Below are 27429 nucleotides of genomic sequence, written 5' to 3'. Positions count from 1 at the left end.
AATTCAAGTTCTAGTTTTTGGAAATTTAGTTTTTGGCCGCTTTTGCTGCCTTGTAGTTGACTTAGGACCTTAAGGTTTTGCATGAACCGAACCCTGGAAGCCACATTACACGAGAATAAGCGAGAAGTGTTAATGCGTTGTAAAAACCGCAGAAAACCTAACGTTTTCTACATTTGTTTTCGAAATGACGTAACTGAAAATCGTCACATTGGACGCATTACTCTCAGAAACGTTTACATTTACCGTCTGGCAACAAATCCCGCGTGACGAGGTGAGCGGTCGCACCACTCTGTACGAAGTAGAAGCTTCAAAGTTGTTGCAGTCACCAAGACAGGAGCACAGAAATTTAAGTTTTAATTTTTGAAAATTCAGTTTTTGGCCGGTTTTGCTGCCTTGTAGTTGACCTAGGACCTTAAGATTTTGCATGAACCGAACCCTGGCGGCCACATTACACGAGAAGAAGCGAGAAGTGGTAATGTGTAGTAAAAACCGCAGAAAATCTTACGTTTTCTACATTTGTTTTCGAAATGACGTAACTGAAAATCGTCACAATGGACGCAATTCTCTCGGAAACGTTTACATTTGTCGTATGGCAACTAATGCCGCGGGATGAGGTTTGCGGTCGGACCACGCTGTACGAAGTAGAAGCTTCTAAGTCGTTCCAGTCACCAAGAAAGGAGCACAGAAATTAAAGATTTAGTCTTCAAAAATTCAGTTTTTGGCCGCTTTTGCTGCGCTGTAGTTGACCTAGGACCTAAAGATTTTGCATGAACCGAACTCTGGCAGCCACATTACACGAGAAATAGCGAGAAGTGGTAATGCGTAGTAAAATCCGCAGAATACCTATCGTTTTCTACATTTGTTTTCGAAATGACGTAAGTGAAAATCTTCACAATGGACGCATTTCTCTCGGAAACGTTTACATTTATCATCTGGGAACTAATTTTGCGTGATGACGTTTGCAGTAGCACCACTATGTACGAAGTAGAAGCTTCTAATTAGTTGCAGTCATTAAGAAAGGAGCACAGCAATTCAAGTTTTAGTTTTTGAAAATTCAGTTTTTGGCCGCTTTTGCTGCCTTGTAGTTGACCTAGGACCTTAAGATTTTACATGAACCGAACGCTGGCTTCCACATTACACGAGAAAAAGCGAGAAGTAGTAATGCGTTGTAAAAACCGCAGAAAACATAACATTTTGTACACTTGTTTTCGAAATGACGTAACTGAAAATCGTCACAATGGACGCAAATCTCTCGGTAACGTTTACATTTATCGTATGGCAACTAATGCCGCGGGTTGAGGTTTGCGGTCGCACCACTCTGTACGAAGTAGAAGCTTCTAAGTTGTTGCAGTCACCAAGAAAGGAGCACAGAAATTCAAATTTTACTTTTTGAAAATACAATTTTTGGCCGGTTTGGCTGCCTTGTAGTTGACCTAGGACAACAAGATTTTGCATGAACCAACTCTGGCAGCCACATTACACGAGAAAAAGCGAGAAGTGGTACTGCGTAGTAAAAACCGCAGTAAACCTAACTTTTTCTACATTTGTTTTCGAAATGGTGTAACTAGAAATCGTCACATTGGACGCATTTATCTCGGAAACGTTTACATTTGTCGCCTGGCAACTAATGCCGCGTGACGAGGTTTGCGGTCGCACCACTCTGTACAGAGTAGAAGCTTCTAAGTTGTTGCAGTCACCAAGAAAGGAGCACAGAAATTCAAGTTTTAGTTTTTGAAAATTCATTTTCTGGCCGGTTTAGCTGACTTGTAGTTGACTTAGGACCTTTAGATTTTGCATGAACCGAAATTTGGCGGCCACATTACACGAGAAAAAGCGAGACGTGGTAATGCGTAGTAAAATCCGCAGAAAACCTAACTTTTTCTACATTCGTTTTCGAAATGACGTAAGTGAAAATCTTCACAATGGACGCATTTCTCTCTGAAACGTTTACATTTATCGACTGGCAATAAATGCCGCGTGACGAAGTCGGCGGTCGCACCACTCTGTACGAAGTAGAAGCTTCTCAGTTGTTGCAGTCACCAAGAAAGGAGCACAGAAATTCAAGTTTTAGTTTTTGAAAATACAATTTTTGGCCGCTTTTGCAGCCTTGTATTTGACCTAGGACGTTAAGAATTGTATGAACCAAGCCCTGGCAGCCACATTACACGAGAAAAAGCGAGAAGTGGTAAAGCGTAGTAATAACTGCAGAAAACCTAACGTTTTCTACATTTGTTTTCGAAATAACGTAACTGAAATCGTCACAATTTACGCATTTCTCTCGGAAACGTTTACATTTATCGTCTGGCAACTAATGCGAGAGACGAGGTTTTCGGACGTACCACTCTGTATGAAGTAGAAGGTTCTAAGTTGTTGCAGTCACCAAGAAAGGATCACAGAAATTCAAGTTTTAGTTTTTGATAATTCAGTTTCTGGCAGGTTTTGCTGCCTTATTGTTGACCTAGGACCTTTAGATTTAGCATGAAACGAACTTTGGCAGCCACATTACACGAGAAAAAGGGAGAAGTGGTAATGCGTAGAAAAAACCGCAGAAAACCTAACGTTTTCTACATTTGTTTTCGAAATGACGTAAGTGAAAATCTTCACAATGGACGCATTTCTCTCGGAAACGTTTGCATTTATCTTCTGGCACCTAATGCCGCGTGATGAGGTTTGCGGTCGCACCACTCTGTACGAAGAAGGAGCTTCTAAGTTGTTGCAGTCACCAAGAAAGGGACTGAAAAATTCAAGTTTTAGTTTTTTAAAATTCAATTTTTGGCGGGTAATGCTGCCTTGTAGTTGACGTACGACCATAAGATTTTGCATGAACCGAACCCTGGCAGCCACATTACACGAGAAAAAGCGAGAAGTGGTAATGCGTAGTAAAAACCGCAGAAAACCTAACGTTTTCTACATTTGTTTTCCAAATGACGTAACTGAAAATCTTCACAATGGACGCATTTCTCTCGGAAACGTATACATTTATGGTCTTCCAACTAATGCCGCGTGACGAGGTTTGCGGTCGCACCACTCTGTACAAAGTAGAGGCTTCTAAGTTGTTGCAGTCACCAAGACAGGAGCACAGAAATTCAAGTTTTAGTTTTTGAAAATTCAATTTTTGGCCGGTTTTGCCGCTTGTAGTTGACCTAGGACGATAAGATATTACATGAACCGCACCCTGGCGGCCACGTTACACGAGAAAAAGCAAAAAGTGGTAATGCGTAGTAAAAACCGCAGAAAACCTAACGTTTTCTACATTTGTTTTCGAAATGACGTAACTGGATATCGTCACAATTTACGCATTTCTCTCGGAAACGTTTACATTTATCGTCTGGCAACTAATGCCGCGTGACGAGGTCGGCGGTCGCACCACTCTGTACGAAGTAGAAGCTTCTAAGTTGTTGCGGTAACCAAGAAAGGAGCACAGAAATTCTAGTTTTAGTTTTTGATTATTAAGTTTTTGGCCGGCTTTGCAGCCTTGTAGTTGACCTAGGACCTTAAGATTTTGCATGAACTGAACTCTGGCAGCCGCATTACACAAGAAAATGCGAGAAGTGGTAATGCGTAATAAAAATCGCAGAAAACCTAACGTTTTCTACATTTGTTTTCGAAATGACGTAACTGAAAATCGTCACAATTTACGCATTTCTCTCGAAAACGTTTACCTTTATCGTCTGGCAACTAATGCCTCGTGACAAGGTTTGCGATCGCACCACTCTGTACGAAGTAGAAGCTTCTAAGTTGTTGCAGTCTCCAAGAGATGGGCACAGAAATTCACGTTTTTGTTTTTGAAAATTCGGTTTTGGCCGCTTTTGCTGCCTTGTAGTTTACTTAAAACCTTAAGATTTTGCATGAACCGTACCCTGGCAGCCACATTACGCGAGAAAAGCCAGAAGTGGTAATGCGTAGTAAAAACACGCTTAAAACCTAACGTTTCCTACATTTCTTTTCGAAATGGCGTAACTGGATATCGTCACATTGGACGCGCTTCTCTCGGAAACGCTTACGTTTATCGTCTGGCAACTAATGCCGCGTGACGAGGTTCGCGGTCGCACCACTCTGTACGAAGTAGAAGCTTCTAAGTTGTTGCAGTCACCAAGAAAGGTGCACAGATTTCAAGATTTAGTTTTCGAAAATTCAGATTTTGGCCGCTTTTGCTGCCCTGTAGTTGACCTATTAGCTTAAGATTTTGCATGAACCGAACTCTGGCAGCCACATTACACGAGAAAAAGCGAGAAGTGGTAATGCGTAGTAAAAACCGCAGTAAAACCTAACTTTTTCTACATTTGTTTTCGAAATGATGGAACTAGAAATCGTCACATTGGACGCATTTATCTCGGAAACGTTTACATTTGTCGTCTGGCAACTAATGCCCCGTGACGAGGTTTGCGGTCGCACCACTCTGTACAGAAGCTTCTAAGTTGTTGCAGTCACCAAGAAAGGAGCACAGAAATTCAAGTTTTAGTTTTTGAAAATTCAGTTTCTGGCCGGTTTAGCTGACTTGTAGTTGACCTAGGACCTTTAGATTTTGCATGAACCGAACTTTGGCGGCCACATTACACGAGAAAAAACGAGAAGTATTAATGCGTAGTAAAATCCGCAGAAAACCTAACTTTTCCACATTCGTTTTCGAAATGACGTAAGTGGAAATCTTCACAATGGACGCATTTCTCTCTGAAACGTTTACATTTATCGACTGGCAATAAATGCCGCGTGACGAGGTCGGCGGTCGCACCACTCTGTACGAAGTAGAAGCTTCTAAGTTGTTGCAGTCACCAAAAAAGGGGCACAGATATTCAAGTTTTAGTTTTTGAAAATACAATTTTTGGCCGCTTTTGCAGCCTTGTATTTGACCTAGGACGTTAAGATTTGTATGAACCAAGCCCTGGCAGCCACATTACACGAGAAAAAGCGAGAAGTGGAAAAGCGTTGTAATAACTGAAGAAAACCTAACTTTTTCTACATATGTTTTCGAAATGACGTAACTGGAAATCTTCACATTGGACGCATTTATCTCGGAAACGTTTACATTTGTCGTCTGGCAACTAATGCCGCGTGACGAGGTTTGCGGTCGCACCTCTCTGTACAGAGTAGAAGCTTCTAAGTTGTTGCAGTCACCAAGAAAGGAGCACAGAAATTCAAACTTAGTTTTTTAAAATTCAGTTTCTGGCCGGTTCAGCTGACTTGTAGTTGACCTAGGACCTTTAGATTTTGCATGAACAGAAAATTGGCAGCCACATTACACGAGAAAAAGCGAGATGTGGTAATGCGTAGTAAAATCCTCAGAAAACCTAACGTTTTCTACATTTGTTTTCGAAATGACGTAAGTGAAAATCTTCACAATGGACGCATTTCTCTCTGAAACGTTTACATTTAATGTCTGGCAACTAATGCCGCGTGATGAGGTTTGCGGTCGCACCACTCTGTACGAAGTAGAATCTTCTAAGTTGTTGCAGTCACCAAGAAAGAAGCACAGAAGTTCAAGTTTCAGTTTTTGAAATTTCAATTTTTGGATGGTTTTGCTGCCTTGTGATTGACATAGGACCTTAAGATTTTGCATGAACCGAACTTAGGCAGCCACATTACACGAGAAAAAGCGAGAAGTGGTAATGCGTAGTGAAAACCGAAGAAAATCTAACGTTTTCTACATTTGTTTTCGAACTGACGTAACTGAAAATCGTCACATTGGACGCAATACTCTCAGAAACGTTTACAGTTATCGACTGGCAATAAATGCCGCGTGACGAGGTCGGCGGTCCCACCACTCTGTACGAAGTAGAAGTTTCTAAGTTGTTGCAGTCACCAAGAAAGGAGCACAGAAATTCAAGTTTTAGTTTTTGGTAATTCAGTTTTTGGCCGGTTTTGCAGCCTTGTAGTTGACTTAGGACCTTAAGATTTTGCATGAACTGAACTCTGGCAGCCGCTTTACACAAGAAAAAGCGAGAAGTGGTAAAGCGTAGTAAAAACCACAGAAAACCTAACGTTTTCTACATTTGTTTTCGAAATGACGTAACTGAAAATCTTCACAATGGACGCATTTCTCTCGGAAACGTTTACATTTATCGTCTGGCAACTAATGGCGCGTGATGAGGTTTGCGGTCGCACAACTCTGTACGAAGTAGAAGCTTCTAAGTTGTTGCAGTCACTAAGAAAGGGGCACAGAAATGCAAGTTTTTTTCTTTTTGAAAACACAATTTTTGGCCGCATTTCCAGCCTCGTATTTGACCTAGGACGTTAAGATTTGTATGAACCAAGCCCTGGCAGCCACATTACACCAGAATAAGCGAGAAGTGGTAAAGCGTAGTAATAACTGCAGAAAACCTAACGTTTTCCACATTAGTTGTCGAAATGACGTAACTGAAATCGTCACATTTGACGCATTTCTCTCGGAAAGTTTACATTTATCGTCTGGCAACTAATGCGCGAGAAGAGGTTTGCGGTCGTACCACTCTGTACGAAGTAGAAGCTTCTAAGTTGTTGCAGGCACCAAGAAAGGAGCACAGAAATTCAAGTTTTAGTTTTTCAAAATTCAGTTTTTGGCCGCTTTTGCTGCCTTGATGTTGACCTAGGACCTTAAGATTTTGCATGAACCGAACCCTGGCCGCCACATTACACGAGAAAAAGCGAGAAGTAGTAATGCGTTGTAAAAACCGCAGAAAACCTAACGTTTTCTACATTTGTTTTCGAAATGACATAACTGAAAATCGTCACATTGGACGCATTACTCTCAGAAACGTTTACATTTATCGTCTGGCAACAAATGCCGCGTGACGAGGTCAGCGGTCGCACCACTCTGTACATAGTAGAGGCTTCTAAGTTGTTGCAGTCACCAAGAAAGGAGCACAGAAATTCAAACTTAGTTTTTTAAAATTCAGTTTCTGGCCGGTTCAGCTGACTTTTAGTTGACCTAGGACCTTTAGATTTTGCATGAACAGAAAATTGGCAGCCACATTACACGAGAAAAAGCGAGATGTGGTAATGCGTAGTAAAATCCTCAGAAAACCTAACGTTTTCTACATTTGTTTTCGAAATGACGTAAGTGAAAATCTTCACAATGGACGCATTTCTCTCTGAAACGTTTACATTTAATGTCTGGCAACTAATGCCGCGTGATGAGGTTTGCGGTCGCACCACTCTGTACGAAGTAGAATCTTCTAAGTTGTTGCAGTCACCAAGAAAGAAGCACAGAAATTCAAGTTTCAGTTTTTGAAATTTCAATTTTTGGATGGTTTTGCTGCCTTGTGATTGACATAGGACCTTAAGATTTTGCATGAACCGAACTTAGGCAGCCACATTACACGAGAAAAAGCGAGAAGTGGTAATGCGTAGTGAAAACCGAAGAAAATCTAACGTTTTCTACATTTGTTTTCCAACTGACGTAACTGAAAATCGTCACATTGGACGCAATACTCTCAGAAACGTTTACATTTATCGACTGGCAATAAATGCCGCGTGACGAGGTCGGCGGTCCCACCACTCTGTACGAAGTAGAAGTTTCTAAGTTGTTGCAGTCACCAAGAAAGGAGCACAGAAATTCAAGTTTTAGTTTTTGGTAATTCAGTTTTTGGCCAGTTTTGCAGCCTTGTAGTTGACTTAGGACCTTAAGATTTTGCATGAACCGAACTCTGGCAGCCGCTTTACACAAGAAAAAGCGAGAAGTGGTAAAGCGTAGTAAAAACCACAGAAAACCTAACGTTTTCTACATTTGTTTTCGAAATGACGTAACTGAAAATCTTCACAATGGACGCATTTCTCTCGGAAACGTTTACATTTATCGTCTGGCAACTAATGGCGCGTGATGAGGTTTGCGGTCGCACAACTCTGTACGAAGTAGAAGCTTCTAAGTTGTTGCAGTCACTAAGAAAGGGGCACAGAAATTCAAGTTTTTTTCTTTTTGAAAACACAATTTTTGGCCGCATTTCCAGCCTCGTATTTGACCTAGGACGTTAAGATTTGTATGAACCAAGCCCTGGCAGCCACATTACACCAGAATAAGCGAGAAGTGGTAAAGCGTAGTAATAACTGCAGAAAACCTAACGTTTTCCACATTAGTTGTCGAAATGACGTAACTGAAATCGTCACATTTGACGCATTTCTCTCGGAAAGTTTACATTTATCGTCTGGCAACTAATGCGCGAGAAGAGGTTTGCGGTCGTACCACTCTGTACGAAGTAGAAGCTTCTAAGTTGTTGCAGGCACCAAGAAAGGAGCACAGAAATTCAAGTTTTAGTTTTTCAAAATTCAGTTTTTGGCCGCTTTTGCTGCCTTGATGTTGACCTAGGACCTTAAGATTTTGCATGAACCGAACACTGGCCGCCACATTACACGAGAAAAAGCGAGAAGTAGTAATGCGTTGTAAAAACCGCAGAAAACCTAACGTTTTCTACATTTGTTTTCGAAATGACATAACTGAAAATCGTCACATTGGACGCATTACTCTCAGAAACGTTTACATTTATCGTCTGGCAACAAATGCCGCGTGACGAGGTCAGCGGTCGCACCACTCTGTACATAGTAGAGGCTTCTAAGTTGTTGCAGTCACCAAGAAAGGAGCACAGAATTTCAAGTTTTAGTTTTTGAAAATTCAGTTCCTGGCCGGTTTTGCTGCCTTGTAGTTCACCTAGGACCTTTAGATTTTGCATGAACCGAACCCTGGCAGCCACATTACACGAGAAAAAGCGAGAAGTGGCAATGGGTAGTAAAAACCGCAGAAAACCTTACGTGTTTCTCATTTGTTTTCGAAATGACGCAACCCGAAAATCGTCACATTGGACGCATTACTCTCAGAAAAGATTACATTTATCGTCTGGCAACTAATGCCTCGTGACAAGGTTTGCGGTCGCACCACTCTGTACGAAGTAGAAGCTTCTAAGTTGTTGCAGTCTCCAAGGGAGGGGCACAGAAATTCAAGTTTTGATTTTTGAAAATTCAGTTTTTGGCCGCTTTTGCTGCCTTGTAGTTGACTTAATACCTTAAGATTTTGCATGAACCGTACCCTGGCAGCCACATTACACGAGAAAAGCCAGAAGTGGTAATGCGTAGTAAAAACCGCTTAAAACCTAACGTTTCCTACATTTCTTTTCGAAATGGCGTAACTGGATATCGTCACATTGGACGCGCTTCTCTCGGAAACGCTTACGTTTATCGTCTGGCAACTAATGCCGCGTGACGAGGTTTGCGGTCGCACCACTCTGTACGAAGTAGATGCTTCTAAGTTGTTGCAGTCACCAAGAAAGGAGCACAGAAATTCAAGATTTAGTTTTCGAAAATTCAGTTTTTGGCCGCTTTTGCTGCCCTGTAGGTGACCTATTAGCTTAAGATTTTGCATGAACCGAACTCTGGCAGCCACATTACACGAGAAAAAGCAAGAAGTGGTAATGCGTAGTAAAAACCGCAGAAAACATAACATTTTGTACACTTGTTTTCGAAATGACGTAACTGAAAATCGTCACAATGGACGCAAATCTCTCGGTAACGTTTACATTTATCGTATGGCAACTAATGCCGCGGGTTGAGGTTTGCGGTCGCACCACTCTGTACGAAGTAGAAGCTTCTAAGTTGTTGCAGTCACCAAGAAAGGAGCACAGAAATTCAAATTTTACTTTTTGAAAATACAATTTTTGGCCGGTTTGGCTGCCTTGTAGTTGACCTAGGACAACAAGATTTTGCATGAACCAACTCTGGCAGCCACATTACACGAGAAAAAGCGAGAAGTGGTACTGCGTAGTAAAAACCGCAGTAAACCTAACTTTTTCTACATTTGTTTTCGAAATGGTGTAACTAGAAATCGTCACATTGGACGCATTTATCTCGGAAACGTTTACATTTGTCGCCTGGCAACTAATGCCGCGTGACGAGGTTTGCGGTCGCACCACTCTGTACAGAGTAGAAGCTTCTAAGTTGTTGCAGTCACCAAGAAAGGAGCACAGAAATTCAAGTTTTAGTTTTTGAAAATTCATTTTCTGGCCGGTTTAGCTGACTTGTAGTTGACTTAGGACCTTTAGATTTTGCATGAACCGAAATTTGGCGGCCACATTACACGAGAAAAAGCGAGACGTGGTAATGCGTAGTAAAATCCGCAGAAAACCTAACTTTTTCTACATTCGTTTTCGAAATGACGTAAGTGAAAATCTTCACAATGGACGCATTTCTCTCTGAAACGTTTACATTTATCGACTGGCAATAAATGCCGCGTGACGAAGTCGGCGGTCGCACCACTCTGTACGAAGTAGAAGCTTCTCAGTTGTTGCAGTCACCAAGAAAGGAGCACAGAAATTCAAGTTTTAGTTTTTGAAAATACAATTTTTGGCCGCTTTTGCAGCCTTGTATTTGACCTAGGACGTTAAGAATTGTATGAACCAAGCCCTGGCAGCCACATTACACGAGAAAAAGCGAGAAGTGGTAAAGCGTAGTAATAACTGCAGAAAACCTAACGTTTTCTACATTTGTTTTCGAAATAACGTAACTGAAATCGTCACAATTTACGCATTTCTCTCGGAAACGTTTACATTTATCGTCTGGCAACTAATGCGAGAGACGAGGTTTTCGGACGTACCACTCTGTATGAAGTAGAAGGTTCTAAGTTGTTGCAGTCACCAAGAAAGGATCACAGAAATTCAAGTTTTAGTTTTTGATAATTCAGTTTCTGGCAGGTTTTGCTGCCTTATTGTTGACCTAGGACCTTTAGATTTAGCATGAAACGAACTTTGGCAGCCACATTACACGAGAAAAAGGGAGAAGTGGTAATGCGTAGAAAAAACCGCAGAAAACCTAACGTTTTCTACATTTGTTTTCGAAATGACGTAAGTGAAAATCTTCACAATGGACGCATTTCTCTCGGAAACGTTTGCATTTATCTTCTGGCACCTAATGCCGCGTGATGAGGTTTGCGGTCGCACCACTCTGTACGAAGAAGGAGCTTCTAAGTTGTTGCAGTCACCAAGAAAGGGACTGAAAAATTCAAGTTTTAGTTTTTTAAAATTCAATTTTTGGCCGGTAATGCTGCCTTGTAGTTGACGTACGACCATAAGATTTTGCATGAACCGAACCCTGGCAGCCACATTACACGAGAAAAAGCGAGAAGTGGTAATGCGTAGTAAAAACCGCAGAAAACCTAACGTTTTCTACATTTGTTTTCCAAATGACGTAACTGAAAATCTTCACAATGGACGCATTTCTCTCGGAAACGTATACATTTATGGTCTTCCAACTAATGCCGCGTGACGAGGTTTGCGGTCGCACCACTCTGTACAAAGTAGAGGCTTCTAAGTTGTTGCAGTCACCAAGACAGGAGCACAGAAATTCAAGTTTTAGTTTTTGAAAATTCAATTTTTGGCCGGTTTTGCCGCTTGTAGTTGACCTAGGACGATAAGATATTACATGAACCGCACCCTGGCGGCCACGTTACACGAGAAAAAGCAAAAAGTGGTAATGCGTAGTAAAAACCGCAGAAAACCTAACGTTTTCTACATTTGTTTTCGAAATGACGTAACTGGATATCGTCACAATTTACGCATTTCTCTCGGAAACGTTTACATTTATCGTCTGGCAACTAATGCCGCGTGACGAGGTCGGCGGTCGCACCACTCTGTACGAAGTAGAAGCTTCTAAGTTGTTGCGGTAACCAAGAAAGGAGCACAGAAATTCTAGTTTTAGTTTTTGATTATTAAGTTTTTGGCCGGCTTTGCAGCCTTGTAGTTGACCTAGGACCTTAAGATTTTGCATGAACTGAACTCTGGCAGCCGCATTACACAAGAAAATGCGAGAAGTGGTAATGCGTAATAAAAATCGCAGAAAACCTAACGTTTTCTACATTTGTTTTCGAAATGACGTAACTGAAAATCGTCACAATTTACGCATTTCTCTCGAAAACGTTTACCTTTATCGTCTGGCAACTAATGCCTCGTGACAAGGTTTGCGATCGCACCACTCTGTACGAAGTAGAAGCTTCTAAGTTGTTGCAGTCTCCAAGAGATGGGCACAGAAATTCACGTTTTTGTTTTTGAAAATTCGGTTTTGGCCGCTTTTGCTGCCTTGTAGTTTACTTAAAACCTTAAGATTTTGCATGAACCGTACCCTGGCAGCCACATTACGCGAGAAAAGCCAGAAGTGGTAATGCGTAGTAAAAACACGCTTAAAACCTAACGTTTCCTACATTTCTTTTCGAAATGGCGTAACTGGATATCGTCACATTGGACGCGCTTCTCTCGGAAACGCTTACGTTTATCGTCTGGCAACTAATGCCGCGTGACGAGGTTCGCGGTCGCACCACTCTGTACGAAGTAGAAGCTTCTAAGTTGTTGCAGTCACCAAGAAAGGTGCACAGATTTCAAGATTTAGTTTTCGAAAATTCAGATTTTGGCCGCTTTTGCTGCCCTGTAGTTGACCTATTAGCTTAAGATTTTGCATGAACCGAACTCTGGCAGCCACATTACACGAGAAAAAGCGAGAAGTGGTAATGCGTAGTAAAAACCGCAGTAAAACCTAACTTTTTCTACATTTGTTTTCGAAATGATGGAACTAGAAATCGTCACATTGGACGCATTTATCTCGGAAACGTTTACATTTGTCGTCTGGCAACTAATGCCCCGTGACGAGGTTTGCGGTCGCACCACTCTGTACAGAAGCTTCTAAGTTGTTGCAGTCACCAAGAAAGGAGCACAGAAATTCAAGTTTTAGTTTTTGAAAATTCAGTTTCTGGCCGGTTTAGCTGACTTGTAGTTGACCTAGGACCTTTAGATTTTGCATGAACCGAACTTTGGCGGCCACATTACACGAGAAAAAACGAGAAGTATTAATGCGTAGTAAAATCCGCAGAAAACCTAACTTTTCCACATTCGTTTTCGAAATGACGTAAGTGGAAATCTTCACAATGGACGCATTTCTCTCTGAAACGTTTACATTTATCGACTGGCAATAAATGCCGCGTGACGAGGTCGGCGGTCGCACCACTCTGTACGAAGTAGAAGCTTCTAAGTTGTTGCAGTCATTAAGACAGGAGCACAGAAATTCAAGTTTTAGTTTTTGAAAATACAATTTTTGGCCGCTTTTGCAGCCTTCTATTTGACTTAGGACGTTAAAAATTGTATGAACCAAGCGATGGGAGCCACATTACACGAGAAAAAGCGAGAAGTGGTAAAGCGTAGTAATAACTGCAGAAAACCTAACGTTTTCTACATTAGTTTTCGAAATGACGTAACTGAAATCGTCACATTTGACGCATTTCTCTCCAAAACGTTCACATTTATCGTCTGGCAACTAATGCGCGAGAAGAGGTTTGCGGTCGTACCACTCTGTACGAAGTAGAAGCTTCTAAGTTGTTGCAGGCACCAAGAAAGGAGCACAGAAATTCAAGTTTTCGTTTTTGAAAATTCAATTTTTGGCCGGTTTTGCTGCCTTGTAGTTGACCTAGGACCTTTAGATTTAGCATGAAACGAACTTTGGCAGCCACATTACACGAGAAAAAGCGAGAAGTAGTAATGCGTAGTAAAAACCGCAGAAAACTAAACTTTTTCTACATTTGTTTTCGAAATGACGTAACTGGAAATCGTCACATTGGACGCATTTATCTCGGAAACGTTTACATTTGTCGTCTGGCAACTAATGCCACGTGACGAGGTTTGCGGTCGCACCACTCTGTACAAAGTAGAACCTTCTAAGTTGTTGCAGTCACCAAGAAAGGAACACAGAAATTCAAGTTTTAGTTTTTGAAAATTCAGTTTCGGGCCGGTTTAGCTGACTTGTATTTGACCTAATACCTTTAGATTTTGCATGATGCGAACTTTGGCAGCCACATTACACGAGAAAAAGCGAGAAGTGGTAATGCGTAGTAAAATCCGCTGAAAACCTAACGTTTTCTACATTTGTTTTCGAAATGACGTAGGTGAAAATCTTCACAATGGACGCATTTCTCTCGTAAACGTTTACATTTATCGTCTGGCAACTAATTTTGCGTGATGAGGTTTGCGGTAGCACGACTATGTACGAAGTAGAAGCTTCTAATTAGTTTCAGTCACCAAGAAAGGAGCACAGCAATTCAAGTTTAGTTTTTGAAAATTCAGTTTTTGGCCGCTTTTGCTGCCTTGTAGTTAACCTAGGACCTTTAGATTTTGCATGAACCGAACCCTGGCAGCCACATTACACGAGAAAAAGCGAGAAGTGGTAATGGGTAGTAAAAACCGCAGAAAACCTAACGTTTTTCACACTTGCTTTCGAAATGACGCAACCCGAAAATCGTCACATTGGACACATTACTCTCAGAAAAGATTACATTTATCGTCTGGCAACTAATGCCTCGTGACAAGGTTTGCGATCGCACCACTCTGTACGAAGTAGAAGCTTCTAAGTTGTTGCAGTGTCCAAGAGATGGGCACAGAAATTCAAATTTTGGTTTTTGAAAATTCAGTTTTTGGCCGCTTTTGCTGCCTTGTAGTTGACTTAAAACCTTAAGATTTTGCATGAACCGTACCCTGGCAGCCACATTACACGAGAAAAGCCAGAAGTGGTAATGCGTAGTAAAAACCGTTTAAAACCTAACGTTTCCTACATTTCATCTCGAAATGGCGTAACTGGATATCGTCACATTGGACGCGCTTCTCTCGGAAACGCTTACGTTTATCGTCTGGCAACTAATGCCGCGTGACGAGGTTTGCGGTCGCACCACTCTGTACGAAGTAGAAGCTTCTAAGTTGTTGCAGTCACCAAGAAAGGAGCACAGAAATTCAAGATTTAGTTTTCGAAAATTCAGTTTTTGGCCGCTTTTGCTGCCCTGTAGTTGACCTATTAGCTTAAGATTTTGCATGAACCGAACTCTGGCAGCCACATTACACGAGAAAAAGCGAGAAGTGGTAATGCGTAGTAAAAACCGCAGAAAACATAACATTTTGTACACTTGTTTTCGAAATGACGTAACTGAAAATCGTCACAACGACGCAAATCTCTCGGTAACGTTTATATTTATCGTATGGCAACTAATGCCGCGGGTTGAGGTTTGCGGTCGCACCAATCTGTACGAAGTAGAAGCTACTAAGTTGTAGCAGTCACCAAGAAAGGGGCACAGAAATTCAAGTTTTAGTTTATGAACATTCAGTTTTTGGCCTCTTTTGCAGCCTTTTATTTGACCTAGGACCTTAAGATTTTGCATGAAACGAACCCTGGCAGCCACATTACACGAGAAAAAGCGAGAAGTGGTAATGCGTAGTAAAAACAGCAGAAAACCTTACGTTTTCTACATATGTTTTCGAAATGACGTAACTGAAAACCGTCACAAAGGACGCATTTCTTTTGGAAACGTTTACATTTATCGTCTGGAAACTAATGCCGCGTGACGAGGTTTGCGGTCGCACCACTCTGTACAAAGTAGAGGCTTCTAAGTTGTTGCAGTCATTATGACAGGAGCACAGAAATTCAAGTTTTAGTTTTTGAAAATACAATTTTTGGCCGCTTTTGCAGCCTTCTATTTGACTTAGGACGTTAAAAATTGTATGAACCAAGCGATGGCAGCCACATTACACGAGAAAAAGCGAGAAGTGGTAAAGCGTAGTAATAACTGCCGAAAACCTAACGTTTTCTACATTAGTTTTCGAAATGACGTAACTGAAATCGTCACATTTGACGCATTTCTCTCGAAAACGTTCACATTTATCGTCTGGCAACTAATGCGCGAGAAGAAGTTTGCGGTCGTACCACTCTGTACGATGTAGAAGCTTCTAAGTTGTTGCAGTCACCAAGAAAGGAGCACAGAAATTCAAGTTTTAGTTTTTGAAAATTCAGTTTCTGGCCGGTTTAGCTGACTTGTATTTGACCTAATACCTTTAGATTTTGCATGATCCGAACTTTGGCAGCCACATTACACGAGAAAAAGCGAGAAGTGGTAATGCGTAGTAAAATCCGCAGAAAACCTAACGTTTTCTACATTTGTTTTCGAAATGACGTAAGTGAAAATCCTCACAATGGACGCATTTCTCTCGTAAACGTTTACATTTATCGTCTGGCAACTAATTTTGCGTGATGAGGTTTGCGGTAGCACGACTATGTACGAAGTAGAAGCTTCTAATTAGTTTCAGTCACCAAGAAAGGAGCACAGCCATTCAAGTTTAGTTTTTGAAAATTCAGTTTTTGGCCGCTTTTGCTGCCTTGTAGTTAACCTAGGACCTTTAGATTTTGCATGAACCGAACCCTGGCAGCCACATTACACGACAGAAAGCGAGAAGTGGTAATGGGTAGTAAAAACCGCAGAAAACCTAACGTTTTTCACATTTGCTTTCGAAATGACGCAACCCGAAAATCGTCACATTGGACGCATTACTCTCAGAAAAGATTATATTTATCGTCTGGCAACTAATGCCTCGTGACAAGGTTTGCGATCGCACCACTCTGTACGAAGTAGAAGCTTCTAAGTTGTTGCAGTCTCCAAGAGATGGGCACAGAAATTCAAGTTTTGGTTTTTGAAAATTCAGTTTTTGGCCGCTTTTGCTGCCTTGTAGTTGACTTAAAACCTTAAGATTTTGCATGAACCGTACCCTGGCAGCCACATTACACGAGAAAAGCCAGAAGTGGTAATGCGTAGTAAAAACCGCAGAAAGCCTAACGTTTTCAACATTTGTTTTCGAAATGACGTAACTGAAAATCTTCACAATGGACGCATTTCTTTCGGAAACGTTTACATTTATCGTCTGGCAACTAATGCCGCGTGATGAGGTTTGCGGTCGCACCACTCTGTACGAAGAAGGAGCTTCTAAGTTGTTGCAGTCACAAAGAAAGAGGCTGAGAAATTCAAGTTTTAGTTTTTGAAAATTCCATTTTTGACCGGTTTTGACGCCTTGTAGTTGACCTAGGACCATAAGATTTTACATGAACCGAACCCTGGCAGCCACATTACACGAGAAAAAGCGAGAAGTGGTAATGCGTAGTAAATACCGCAGAAAACCTAACGTTTTCTACATTTGTTTTCGAAATGACGTAACTGAAAATCGACACAATTTACGCATTTCTCTCGGAAACGTTTACCTTTATCGTCTGGCAACTAATGCCGCGTGACAAGGTTTGCTGTCGCACCACTCTGTACGAAGTAGAACTTCTAAGTTGTTGCAGTCACCAAGAAAGGGGCACAGAAATTCAAGTTTTAGTTTATGAACATTCAGTTTTTGGCCTCTTTTGCAGCCTTTTATTTGACCTAGGACCTTAAGATTTTGCATGAAACGAACCCTGGCAGCCACATTACACGACAAAAAGCGAGAAGTGGTAATGCGTAGTAAAAACAGCAGAAAACCTTACGTTTTCTACATATGTTTTCGAAATGACGTAACTGAAAATCGTCACAAAGGACGCATTTCTCTCGGAAACGTTTACATTTATCGTCTGGAAACTAATGCCGCGTGACGAGGTTTGCGGTCGCACCACTCTGTACAAAGTAGAGGCTTCTAAGTTGTTGCAGTCATTAAGACAGGAGCACAGAAATTCAAGTTTTAGTTTTTGAAAATACAATTTTTGGCCGCTTTTGCAGCCTTCTATTTGACTTAGGACGTTAAAAATTGTATGAACCAAGCGATGGCAGCCACATTACACGAGAAAAAGCGAGAAGTGGTAAAGCGTAGTAATAACTGCAGAAAACCTAACGTTTTCTACATTAGTTTTCGAAATGACGTAACTGAAATCGTCACATTTGACGCATTTCTCTCCAAAACGTTCACATTTATCGTCTGGCAACTAATGCGCGAGAAGAGGTTTGCGGTCGTACCACTCTGTACGAAGTAGAAGCTTCTAAGTTGTTGCAGGCACCAAGAAAGGAGCACAGAAATTCAAGTTTTCGTTTTTGAAAATTCAATTTTTGGCCGGTTTTGCTGCCTTGTAGTTGACCTAGGACCTTTAGATTTAGCATGAAACGAACTTTGGCAGCCACATTACACGAGAAAAAGCGAGAAGTAGTAATGCGTAGTAAAAACCGCAGAAAACTAAACTTTTTCTACATTTGTTTTCGAAATGACGTAACTGGAAATCGTCACATTGGACGCATTTATCTCGGAAACGTTTACATTTGTCGTCTGGCAACTAATGCCACGTGACGAGGTTTGCGGTCGCACCACTCTGTACAAAGTAGAACCTTCTAAGTTGTTGCAGTCACCAAGAAAGGAGCACAGAAATTCATGTTTTAGTTTTTGAAAATTCAGTTTCTGGCCGGTTTAGCTGACTTGCATTTGACCTAATATCTTTAGATTTTGAATGATCCGAACTTTGGCAGCCACATTACACGAGAAAAAGCGAGAAGTGGTAATGCGTAGTAAAATCCGCAGAAAACCTAACGTTTTCTACATTTGTTTTCGAAATGACGTAAGTGAAAATCTTCGCAATGGACGCATTTCTCTCGTAAACGTTTAAATTTATCATCTGGCAACTAATTTTGCGTGATGAGGTTTGCGGTAGCACGACTATGTACGAAGTAGAAGCTTCTAATTAGTTTCAGTCACCAAGAAAGGAGCACAGCAATTCAAGTTTAGTTTTTGAAAATTCAGTTTTTGGCCGCTTTTGCTTCCTTGTAGTTAACCTAGGAGATTTAGATTTTGCATGAACCGAACCCTGGCAGCCACATTACACGAGAAAAAGCGATAAGTGGTAATGGGTAGCAAAAACCGCAGCAAACCTAACGTTTTTCACATTTGCTTTCGAAATGACGCAACCCGAAAATCATCACATTGGACGCATTACTCTCAGAAAAGATTACATTTACCGTCTGGCAACTAATGCCTCGTGACAAGGTTTGCGATCGCACCACTCTGTACGAAGTAGAAGCTTCTAAGTTGTTGCAGTCTCCAAGAGATGGGCACAGAAATTCAAGTTTTGGTTTTTGAAAATTCAGTTTTTGGCCGCTTTTGCTGCCTTGTAGTTGACTTAAAACCTTACGATTTTGCATGAACCGTACCCTGGCAGCCACATTACACGAGAAAAGCCAGAAGTGGTAATGCGTAGTAAAAACCGCTTAAAACCTAACGTTTCCTACATTTCTTTTCGAAATGGCGTAACTGGATATAGTCACATTGGACGCGCTTCTCTCGGAAACGCTTACGTTTATCGTCTGGCAACTAATGCCGCGTGACGAGGTTTGCGGTCGCACCACTCTGTACGAAGTAGAAGCTTCTAAGTTGTTGCAGGCACCAAGAAAGGAGCACAGAAATTCAAGTTTTAGTTTTTGAAAATTCAATTTTTGGCCGGTTTTGCTGCCTTGTAGTTGACCTAGGACAACAAGATTTTGCAAGAACCAACTCTGGCAGCCACATTACACGAGAAAAAGCGAGAAGAGGTAATGCGTAGTAAAAACCGCAGAAAACCTAACTTTTTCTACATTTGTTTTCGAAATGATGTAACTAGAAATCGTCACAATGGACGCATTTATCTCGGAAACGTTTACATTTGTCGTCTGGCAACTAATGCCGCGTGACGAGGTTTGCGGTCGCACCACTCTGTACAGAGTAGAAGCTTCTAAGTTGTTGCAGTCACCAAGAAAGGAGCACAGAAACTCAAGTTTTAGTTTTTGAAAATTCAGTTTCTGGCCGGTTTAGCTGACTTGTAGTTGACCTAGGACCTTTAGATTTTGCATGAACCGAACTTTGGCGGCCACATTACACGAGAAAAAACGAGAAGTGGTAATGCGTAGTAAAATCCGCAGAAAACCTAACTTTTTCCACATTCGTTTTCGAAATGACGTAAGTGGAAATCTTCACAATGGACGCATTTCTCTCTGAAACGTTTACATTTATCGACTGGCAATAAATGCCGCGTGACGAGGTCGGCGGTCGCACCACTCTGTACGAAGTTGAAGCTTCTAAGTTGTTGCAGTCACCAAGAAAGGAGCACAGAAATTCAAGTTTTAGTTTTTGATTATTAAGTTTTTGGCCGGTTTTGCTGCCTTGTAGTTGACCTAGGACCTTAAAATTTGGCATGAACTGAACTCTGGCAGCCGCATTACACAAGAAAGAGCGAGAAGTAGTAATGCGTAGTAAAAACCGCAGAAAACCTAACGTTTTCTACATTTGTTTTCGAAATGACGTAACTGAAAATCTTCACAATGGACGCATTTCTCTCGGAAACGTTTACATTTATCGTCTGGCAACTAATGCCGCGTGATGAGGTTTGCGGTCGCACCACTCTGTACAAAGTAGAGGCTTCTAAGTTGTTGCAGTCATTAAGACAGGAGCACAGAAATTCAAGTTTTAGTTTTTGAAAATACAATTTTTGGCCGCTTTTGCAGCCTTCTATTTGACTTAGGACGTTAAAAATTGTATGAACCAAGCGATGGCAGCCACATTACACGAGAAAAAGCGAGAAGTGGTAAAGCGTAGTAAAATCCGCAGAAAACCTAACGTTTTCTACATTTGTTTTCGAAATGACGTAGGTGAAAATCTTCACAATGGACGCATTTCTCTCGTAAACGTTTACATTTATCGTCTGGCAACTAATTTTGCGTGATGAGGTTTGCGGTAGCACGACTATGTACGAAGTAGAAGCATCTAATTACTTTCAGTCACCAAGAAAGGAGCACAGCCATTCAAGTTTAGTTTTTGAAAATTCAGTTTTTGGCCGCTTTTGCTGCCTTGTAGTTAACCTAGGACCTTTAGATTTTGCATGAACCGAACCCTGGCAGCCACATTACACGACAAAAAGCGAGAAGTGGTAATGGGTAGTAAAAACCGCAGAAAACCTAACGTTTTTCACATTTGCTTTCGAAATGACGCAACCCGAAAATCGTCACATTGGACACATTACTCTCAGAAAAGATTACATTTATCGTCTGGCAACTAATGCCTCGTGACAAGGTTTGCGATCGCACCACTCTGTACGAAGTAGAAGCTTCTAAGTTGTTGCAGTCTCCAAGAGATGGGCACAGAAATTCAAGTTTTGGTTTTTGAAAATTCAGTTTTTGGCCGTTTTTGCTGCCTTGTAGTTGACTTAAAACCTTAAGATTTTGCATGAACCGTACCCTGGCAGCCACATTACACGAGAAAAGCCAGAAGTGGTAATGCGTAGTAAAAACCGCTTAAAACCTAACGTTTCCTACATTTCATCTCGAAATGGCGTAACTGGATATCGTCACATTGGACGCGCTTCTCTCGGAAACGCTTACGTTTATCGTCTGGCAACTAATGCCGCGTGACGAGGTTTGCGGTCGCACCACTCTGTACGAAGTAGAAGCTTCTAAGTTGTTGCAGTCACCAAGAAAGGAGCACAGAAATTCAAGATTTAGTTTTCGAAAATTCAGTTTTTGGCCGCTTTTGCTGCCCTGTAGTTGACCTATTAGCTTAAGATTTTGCATGAACCGAACTCTGGCAGCCACATTACACGAGAAAAAGCGAGAAGTGGTAATGCGTAGTAAAAACCGCAGAAAACATAACATTTTGTACACTTGTTTTCGAAATGACGTAACTGAAAATCGTCACAACGACGCAAATCTCTCGGTAACGTTTACATTTATCGTATGGCAACTAATGCCGCGGGATGAGGTTTGCGGTCGCACCAATCTGTACGAAGTAGAAGCTACTAAGTTGTTGCAGTCACCAAGAAAGGAGCACAGAAATTCAAGTTTTAGTTTTTGAAAATTCAATTTTTGGCCGGTTTTGCGTCCTTGTAGTTGACCTAGGACAACAAAATTTTGCATGAACCAACTCTGGCAGCCACATTACACGAGAAAAAGCGAGAAGTGGTAATGCGTAGTAAAAACCGCAGAAAACCTAACTTTTTCTACATTTGTTTTCGAAATGATGTAACTAGAAATCGTCACATTGGACGCATTTATCCCGGAAACGTTTACATTTGTCGTCTGCCAACTAATGCCGCGTGACGAGGTTTGCGGTCGCACCACTCTGTACAGAGTAGAAGCTTCTAAGTTGTTGCAGTCACCAAGAAAGGAGCACAGAAATTCAAGTTTTAGTTTTTGAAAATTCAGTTTCTGGCCGGTTTAGCTGACTTGTAGTTGACCTGGGACCTTTAGATTTTGCATGAACCGAACTTTGGTGGCCACATTACACGAGAAAAAACGAGAAGTGGTAATGCGTAGTAAAATCCGCAGAAAACCTAACTTTTTCCACATTCGTTTTCGAAATGACGTAAGTGAAAATCTTCACAATGGACGCATTTCTCTCTGAAACGTTTACATTTATCGACTGGCAATAAATGCCGCGTGACGAGGTCGGCGGTCGCACCACTCTGTGCGAAGTAGAAGCTTCTAAGTTGTTGCAGTCACCAAGAAAGGAGCACAGAAATTCAAGTTTTAGTTTTTGAGTATTAAGTTTTTGGCCGGTTTTGCTGCCTTGTAGTTGACCTAGTACCTTAAGATTTTGCATGAACTGAACCCTGGCAGCCACATTACACGAGAAAAAGCGAGAAGTGGTAATGGGTAGTAAAAACCGCAGAAAAACTAACGTTTTTCACATTTCCTTTTGAAATGACGCAACCCGAAAATCGTCACATTGGACGCATTACTCTCAGAAAAGATTACATTTATCGTCTGGCAACTAATGCCTCGTGACAAGGTTTGCGATCGCACCACTCTGTACGAAGTAGAAGCTTCTAAGTTGTTGCAGTCTCCAAGAGATGGGCACAGAAATTCAAGTTTTGGTTTTTGAACATTCAGTTTTTGGCCGCTTTTGCTGCATTGTAGTTGACTTAAAACCTTAAGAATTTGCATGAACCGTACCCTGGCAGATACATTACACGAGAAAAGCCAGAAGTGGTAATGCGTAGTAAAAACCGCTTAAAACCTAACGTTTCCTACATTTCATCTCGAAACGGCGTAACTGGATATCGTCACATTTGACGCGCTTCTCTCGGAAACTCTTACGTTTATCGTCTGGCAACTAATGCCGCGTGACGAGGTTTGCGGTCGCACCACTCTGTACGAAGTAGAAGCTTCTAAGCTGTTGCAGTCACCAAGAAAGGAGCACAGAAATTCAAGATTTAGTTTTCTAAAATTCAGTTTTTGGCCGCTTTTGCTGCCCTGTAGTTGACCTATTAGCTTAAGATTTTGCATGAACCGAACTCTGGCAGCCACATTACACGAGAAAAAGCGAGAAGTGGTAATGCGTAGTAAAAACCGCAGAAAACATAACATTTTGTACACTTGTTTTCGAAATGACGTAACTGAAAATCGTCACAACGACGCATCTCTCGGTAACGTTTACATTTATCGTATGGCAACTAATGCCGCGGGATGAGGTTTGCGGTCGCACCAATCTGTACGAAGTAGAAGCTACTAAGTTGTTGCAGTCACCAAGAAAGGAGAACAGAAATTCAAGTTTTAGTTTTTGAAAATTCAATTTTTGGCCGGTTTTGCTTCCTTGTAGTTGACCTAGGACAACAAAATTTTGCATGAACCAACTCTGGCAGCCACATTACACGAGAAAAAGCGAGAAGTGGTAATGCGTAGTAAAAACCGCAGAAAACCTAACTTTTTCTACATTTGTTTTCGAAATGATGTAACTAGAAATCGTCACATTGGACGCATTTATCCCGGAAACGTTTACATTTGTCGTCTGGCAACTAATGCCGCGTGACGAGGTTTGCGGTCGCACCACTCTGTACAGAGTAGAAGCTTCTAAGTTGTTGCAGTCACCAAGAAAGGAGCACAGAAATTCAAGTTTTAGTTTTTGAAAATTCAGTTTCTGGCCGGTTTAGCGGACTTGTAGTTGACCTGGGACCTTTAGATTTTGCATGAACCGAACTTTGGCGGCCACATTACACGAGAAAAAACGAGAAGTGGTAATGCGTAGTAAAATCCGCAGAAAACCTAACTTTTTCCACATTCGTTTTCGAAATGACGTAAGTGAAAATCTTCACAATGGACGCATTTCTCTCTGAAACGTTTACATTTATCGACTGGCAATAAATGCCGCGTGACGAGGTCGGCGGTCGCACCACTCTGTACGAAGTAGAAGCTTCTAAGTTGTTGCAGTCACCAAGAAAGGAGCACAGAAATTCAAGTTGTAGTTTTTGAGTATTAAGTTTTTGGCCGGTTTTGCTGCCTTATAGTTGACCTAGGACCTTAAGATTTTGCATGAACTGAACCCTGGCAGCCACATTACACGAGAAAAAGCGAGAAGTGGTAATGGGTAGTAGAAACCGCAGAAAACCTAACGTTTTTCACATTTGCTTTCGAAATGACGCAACCCGAAAATCGTCACATTGGACGCATTACTCTCAGAAAAGATTACATTTATCGTCTGGCAACTAATGCCTCGTGACAAGGTTTGCGATCGCACCACTCTGTACGAAGTAGAAGCTTCTAAGTTGTTGCAGTCTCCAAGAGATGGGCACAGAAATTCAAATTTTGGTTTTTGAAAATTCAGTTTTTGGCCGCTTTTGCTGCCTTGTAGTTGACTTAAAACCTTAAGATTTTGCATGAACCGTACCCTGGCAGCATCATTACACGAGAAAAGCCAGAAGTGGTAATGCGTAGTAAAAACCGGTTAAAACCTAACGTTTCCTACATTTCTTGTCGAAATGGCGTAACTGGATATCGTCACATTGGACGCGCTTCGCTCGGAAACGCTTACGTTTATCGTCTGGCAACTAATGCCGCGTGACGAGGTTTGCGGTCGCACCACTCTGTACGAAGTAGAAGCTTCTAAGTTGTTGCAGTCACCAAGAAAGGAGCACAGAAATTCAAGATTTAGTTTTCGAAAATTCAGTTTTTGGCCGCTTTTGCTGCCCTGTAGTTGACCTATCAGCTTAAGATTTTGCAAGAACCGAACTCTGGCAGCCACATTACACGAGAAAAAGCGAGAAGTGGTATTGCGTAGTAAAAACCGCAGAAACATAACATTTTGTACACTTGTTTTCGAAATGACGTAACTGAAAATCGTCACAACGACGCAAATCTCTCGGTAACGTTTACATTTATCGTATGGCAACTAATGCCGCGGGATGAGGTTTGCGGTCGCACCAATCTGTACGAAGTAGAAGCTACTAAGTTGTTGCAGTCACCAAGAAAGGAGCACAGAAATTCAAGTTTTAGTTTTTGAAAATTCAATTTTTGGCCTGTTTTGCTGCCTTGTAGTTAACCTAGGACATTTAGATTTTGCATGAACCGAACCCTGGCAGCCACATTACACGAGAAAAAGCGAGAAGTGGTAATGCGTAGTAAAAACCGGAGAAAACCTAACGTTTTCTACATTTGTTTTCGAAATGACGTAACTGAAAATCATCACAATTTACGCATTTCTCTCGGAAACGTTTACCTTTATCGTCTGGCAACTAATGCCGCGTGACAAGGTTTGCTGTCGCACCACTCTGTACGAAGTAGAAGCTTCTAAGTTGTTGCAGTCTCCAAGAGATGGGCTCAGAAATTCAAGTTTTAGTTTTTGAAAATTCAGTTTTTGGCCGCTTTTGCTGCCTTGTAGTTGACTTAAAACCTTAAGATTTTGCATGAACCGTACCCTGGCAGCCACATTACACGTGAAAAGCCAGAAGTGGTAATGCGTAGTAAAATCCGCTTAAAACCTAACGTTTTCTACATTTGTTTTCGAAATGACGTAACTGAAAATCTTCACAATGGACGCATTTCTCTCGGAAACGTTTACATTTATCGTCTGGCAACTAATGCCGCGTGATGAGGTTTGTGGTCGCACCACTCTGTACAAAGAAGGAGCTTCTAAGTTGTTGCAGTCACAAAGAAAGGGGCTGAGAAATTCAAGTTTTAGTTTTTGAAAATTCCATTTTTGACCGGTTTTGACGTCTTGTAGTTGACCTAGGACCATAAGATTTTACATCAACCGAACCCTGGCAGCCACATTACACGAGAAAAAGAGAGAAGTGGTAATGCGTAGTAAAAACCGGAGAAAACCTAACGTTTTCTACATTTGTTTTCGAAATGACGTAACTGAAAATCATCACAATTTACGCATTTCTCTCGGAAACGTTTACCTTTATCGTCTGGCAACTAATGCCGCGTGACAAGGTTTGCTGTCGCACCACTCTGTACGAAGTAGAACTTCTAAGTTGTTGCAGTCACCAAGAAAGGGGCACAGAAATTCAAGTTTTAGTTTATGAACATTCAGTTTTTGGCCTCTTTTGCAGCCTTTTATTTGACCTAGGACCTTAAGATTTTGCATGAAACGAACCCTGGCAGCCACATTACACGAGAAAAAGCGAGAAGTGGTAATGCGTAGTAAAAACAGCAGAAAACCTTACGTTTTCTACATATGTTTTCGAAATGACGTAACTGAAAATCGTCACAAAGGACTCATTTCTCTCGGAAACGTTTACATTTATCGTCTGGAAACTAATGCCGCGTGACGAGGTTTGCGGTCGCACCACTCTGTACAAAGTAGAGGCTTCTAAGTTGTTGCAGTCATTAAGACAGGAGCACAGAAATTCAAGTTTTAGTTTTTGAAAATACAATTTTTGGCCGCTTTTGCAGCCTTCTATTTGACTTAGGACGTTAAAAATTGTATGAACCAAGCGATGGCAGCCACATCACACGAGAAAAAGCGAGAAGTGGTAAAGCGTAGTAATAACTGCAGAAAACCTAACGTTTTCTACATTAGTTTTCGAAATGACGTAACTGAAAACGTCACATTTGAAGCATTTCTCTCGAAAACGTTCACATTTATCGTCTGGCAACTAATGCGCGAGAACAGGTTTGCGGTCCTACCACTCTGTACGAAGTAGAAGCTTCTACGTTGTTGCAGGCACCAAGAAAGGAGCACAGAAATTCAAGTTTTAGTTTTTGAAAATTCAATTTTTGGCCGGTTTTGCTGCCTTGTAGTTGACCTAGGACCTTTAGATTTAGCATGAAACGAACTTCGGCAGCCACATTACACGAGAAAAAGCGAGAAGTAGTAATGCGTAGTAAAAACCGCAGAAAACTAAACTTTTTCTACATTTGTTTTCGAAATGACGTAACTGGAAATCGTCACATTGGACGCATTTATCTCGGAAACGTTTACATTTGTCGTCTGGTAACTAATGCCACGTGACGAGGCTTGCGGTCGCACCACTCTGTACAAAGTAGAACCTTCTAAGATGTTGCAGTCACCAAGAAAGGAGCACAGAAATTCAAGTTTTAGTTTTTGAAAATTCAGTTTCGGGCCGGTTTAGCTGACTTGTATTTGACCTAATACCTTTAGATTTTGCATGATCCGAACTTTGGCAGCCACATTACACGAGAAAAAGCGAGAAGTGGTAATGCGTAGAAAAATCCGCTGAAAACCTAACGTTTTCTACATATGTTTTCGAAATGACGTAAGTGAAAATCTTCACAATGGACGCATTTCTCTCGTAAACGTTTACATTTAACGTCTGGCAACTAATTTTGCGTGATGAGGTTTGCGGTAGCACGACTATGTACGAAGTAGAAGCTTCTAATTAGTTTGAGTCACCAAGAAAGGAGCACAGCAATTCAAGTTTAGTTTTTGAAAATTCAGTTTTTGGCCGCTTTTGCTGCCT

Source organism: Schistocerca serialis, unplaced genomic scaffold (genome assembly GCF_023864345.2).
Source record: "Schistocerca serialis cubense isolate TAMUIC-IGC-003099 unplaced genomic scaffold, iqSchSeri2.2 HiC_scaffold_1351, whole genome shotgun sequence".
In the NCBI taxonomy this organism is placed as follows: Eukaryota; Metazoa; Arthropoda; class Insecta; order Orthoptera; family Acrididae; genus Schistocerca; species Schistocerca serialis.
This window is presented reverse-complemented; position numbering follows the sequence as displayed.